Below are 4553 nucleotides of genomic sequence, written 5' to 3' on the forward strand. Positions count from 1 at the left end.
TCTGTGGCTTTTAAACCCCAAAACACACTGCGCCAAAAACTGGTCCACCCCAAGGATCAGGTCCCCCGACACAAACAGAGTAACATAGTGTACGCTGTTAAGTGCAGGAGGATTGCCAGGATTTATACATCGGGGAAACCGAACAACCTCTGGCGAAGCGGATGGCACAACACAGAAGAGCCACCTCGTCAGGCCAGGACTCTGCAGTCTATTTACACCTACAGGCCAGTGGACACTCTTTCAATGATGAGGATGTAACATCCTGGACAGGGAGGAACGCTGGTTTGAGGGCGGAGTCAAGGAGGCCATTTACGTGAAAAGGGAAAGACCATCTCTGAATCGAGGAGGGGGCCTAAGGGTACATCTGTCACCATCTTACAATGCTGTGATTGCAGCCATTCCCCAACTCTCTGTGAATGGGACTCATGGTCTTTGATCAATGGTTGTTGATCAATGGTCATGAGAATTTGCATGATTATGATGAAGGAACTGACCTCCCAGCCCAGTGTTCCTTCAGTGGGCTGGTTTCAGTCATTATGTAAATAGAATAGAATAGAATTCAACTTTATTGTTACTGCACATGTCACAATTACAAGGCAACGAAATGCAGTTTGCATTCATCCAGAAAGTGCTTTAGCAATAAAATAGATATACCATATTTTCCGCACTATAAGGCGCACTGTTGAAGACTGGGTCTGTTTTCATACATAAGGTGTACCGTATTATAAGGCGCATTAAGACAAACAAAACAGTCAGATAACTTGACCTTTATTAAGCTCATTCACATTAACTCTTAACACTGTTAAGCTGTAACACATTAAATATTGAAAAATACACTTACTTTTGCCAGTACATTCAACTTCCATCAAATTCTTTACCTTCCGTGTCTGAGTTACGGTAAACAGCTGCGCAATTTCGGTATCAACGATGCCCGGATCCCTCTCACGCCGGATTAAAAGGCGTTTAAAGTGCATTCAGCAAAATAAAACAATCAGATGAGTTAAACATCATTCATCATTATCTGAATCAGTCTCGTTGCGGTTACTTAGCTGTTCAGTGATTATTCCAGCCTTCGTGAAAGCTCGGACGACACTTGAGACTGATACCTTAGCCCAAGCATCCACGATCCATTGACAGATAGCGGCGTAACTCGCTCGGCGTTGCCTCCCTGTCTTGGTGAATGTGTGTTCGCCTTCTGTCATCCAATGCTCCCACGCAGCTTGTAATTTAACTTTGAACGACCTGTTGACACCAATATCTAGTGGTTGGAGTTCTTTGGTTAATCCACCCGGAATGACGGCAAGCTCCGAATTAGTTTGCTTCACTTGGGTTTTGACAGCCTCGGTGAGATGGGCGCGCATGGAGTCGTAGATCAAAAGAGAAGGAGATTTGTGGAAAAAGCCACCCGGTCTCTTGACATAAACTCAGCCACTCGCTCATCTTCTCCTCGTCCATCCAGCCCTTTGAGTTAGCCTTGACGATGACGCCGGCCGGAAACTTTTCTTTTGGCAAAGTCTTCCTCTTGAAAGTGACCATGGGTGGTAGTTTCTGGCCATTAGCTTGGCAGCCCAGAACTACAGTGGAGGATGACTTCTCGTTCCCTGTGGTGCGTATAGATACCGTACTGGTCCCTGTTTTCTTGACAGTACGGTTCACGGGGATGTCAAAGGTGAGGAGGACCTCGTCCATGTTAGTGATGTGTTCTGGCCGGATCTTTTTTTCAGTGGTCTTATTCTGGCAGTAGGTGCTGAAAATGGCCAACTTTTCTTTGTAATCGTTTGGCAGTTGCTGTGAGACAGTAGTTCTTGTGCGGATTGAGAGATTATGCCTTTTCATAAAACGGAAGCACCAAGAAGGTCCCCCTCGAAAGTCGTTAATCTGCATGTCACGTGCTGCCGCTGTTGCCTTGAGTCGAATAGAGACTGTAGAGACACTTCTGCCTGCTGTTCTAGTTCAATAACCCACTGTTCAATTTTGTCCTCTAACTGCGGCCATCGCGCCTTGTTCCCTCGGAAGACTTTTAGGTCGTCTTCTTGCTTCCTCCGCTTGCGCACCATTGACTCATTAATGCCGAATTGTCTCGCAGCTGCTCTATTTCCATTTTCTGCTGCATAACTGATTGCTCGGAGTTTAAAATCCGCTTCGTAAGCGTGTCTCTTCGCGGGTGCCATTTTGAAGTCGTTATACACACACAACACGGTAATGTTGTGTTGAAGCACAGTACGTATTACTCCGCGAGGCTCCTGGCAACAGTAACCATAATGCTGCGCATCGTGTAGCACATAACATCAGTTCGAGGTCAGTAAGCACAAACCAAAATTCATACATAAGGCGCACTGTCGATTTTTGTGAAGATTTAAGGATTTTATGTGCACCTTATAGTGCGGTAAATACGATATTACAGAAATGGGTCTGTTATAGGTATGAGGGTACAAAATATGGGTCTATTATGGGTATGTTAAAATGTACACGGTATGAAGGTATGTTATGAATATGCAATAACTAGTACAGGCTGTAGTGGGTGTACAAGCTACGAAGAGAATATAAATATGAAAACTATACAGAAATATGAAATTTAAAAAAAGCTATACAGAAATATAGTTATATAAATATAGAAAAAGTACTGTTTATAAGGTCGGGGAAACCTGCAGTCAGCAGAGAGTCACCTGGATGAGTGACGAGACGTTTCTCCCACTGAAAACGTCCAGATGAGCAGAATCCACTTTTGGACATTACACCGGAGTATTATTGCTACACTAAGAAAATAAAAAATATTTTTGATCATTTTGAGAATAAAATTTAAATTTTACAATTAAAGTTGAAACGTACCACGTTTGCTGTAATCTCTATGAAATGCCTTGTTAGGATGTGTCAGTGAAACAAATGTATTAACTGTACCACTTGTCAAAGGAGCTTGCAAAGAAAAGCGTCTGGACTTCTTTAAGTTACTTGAAGACGTTTCACCTCTCATCCGAGAAGCTTCTTCAGTTCTAAGGTCAAATGGTGGAGAGTCCCAGATATAAACCTAGTGGGAGTTTCCCCCCACAGAGGGACAAAAGGACCCCCTGATGATCCTCTAATCGCCTGAGCCAAGGTGTGAAACTGGGTGTGGGTCCCAATCAGCCAGAGTTTCGGGTGTGTTCATTGTGAAACCTGGCCCCACCTTATCATGCGAATTCCTGAGGTCAGATGGCCCAGGATGTGAGTGGGCGTTAAGGCGTCTGGGGAGGTTCTCAACACTGGATTATAGATGGCAGATAGTTGGTGTCGTAAACCCCCGCCTCTGTTCAAAGATGGTCGCTCACAGTGGACATAGATGGCTTCTTTCACTCCTCTTTCAAACCATCTGTCCTCTCTGTCCAAAATGTGAACATTGGCATCCTCGAAAGAGTGTCCTTTATCCTTAAGATGCAGATGGACTCCTAACTTAGGAGAGTTTTCTCCAAGCATGACATCCCGGTGCATTTCAGACCCAGCAACACGCTCAGACAAAAACTGGTTCACCCGAAAGACAAAACGCCAACAGACTTAACAATGTGGTGTATGCTGTACAGTGCAGCGAGGAATGCCCAGACCTCTACATTGGAGAGACCAAACAGCCACTTCACAAGCGCATGGCACAACACAGAAGAGCCACCTCCACAGGACAAGCCTCAGCAGTCCATCTGCATCTTAAGGATAAAGGACACTCTTTGAGGATGCCAATGTTCACATTTTGGACAGAGAGGACAGATGGTTTGAAAGAGGAGTGAAAGAAGCATCTATCTCCACTGTGAGCAACCATCTTTGAACAGAGGCGGGGGTTTACGACACCAACTATCTGCCATCTATAATCCAGTGTTGAGAACCTCCCCAGACGCCTTAACGCCCACTCACATCCTGGGCCATCTGACCTCAGGAATTCGCATGATAAGGTGGGGCCAGGTTTCACAATGAGCTCACCCGAAACTCTGGCTGATTGGGACCCACACCCGCTTTCACACCTTGGCTCAGGCGATTAGAGGATCATCAGAGGGTCCTTTTGTCCCTCTGTGGGGGGATACTCCCACTAGGTTTATATCTGGGACTCTCCACCATTTGACCTTAGAACTGAAGAAGCTTCTCGGATGAGAGGTGAAACGTCTTCAAGTAACTTAAAGAAGTCCAGACGCTTTTCTTTGCAAGCTCCTTTGACTACGATGACCTGGATGACTGAGAACCTTCACAGACAACTGTACCACATCCTCTTTTTTTTTCTTTGTGTGCATCTCCTCTTCTGAATTTGTGTTTTTCTGTCTGAGCAGACTCAGCTTTTTCTTTTCAGCGTCCTTATACTCATCAACACACTGTGTTTATCAGCTCAAAGAAACCATTTCTGATTCATTCTGAAGTACAGTTTCACTCACTCAGAAGGCTCTTGAAACAACAACTGTAATCTTAAAATTTTGCCTTTATTCTCGAAATGGTTAATAATATGTTTCCCTAATACTCCTTGGAAGTATATTCAGTCTGTATGTCTGCATGTAAAAAGCCGACAGACTGAGCTGATGAGGAAGTGAGAAAGTGCTGAAAAT

The sequence above is a fragment of the Perissodus microlepis genome, chromosome 11 (assembly GCF_051167445.1).
Source record: "Perissodus microlepis isolate ML-2025 ecotype Zambia chromosome 11, ASM5116744v1, whole genome shotgun sequence".
Lineage (NCBI taxonomy): Eukaryota > Metazoa > Chordata > Actinopteri > Cichliformes > Cichlidae > Perissodus > Perissodus microlepis.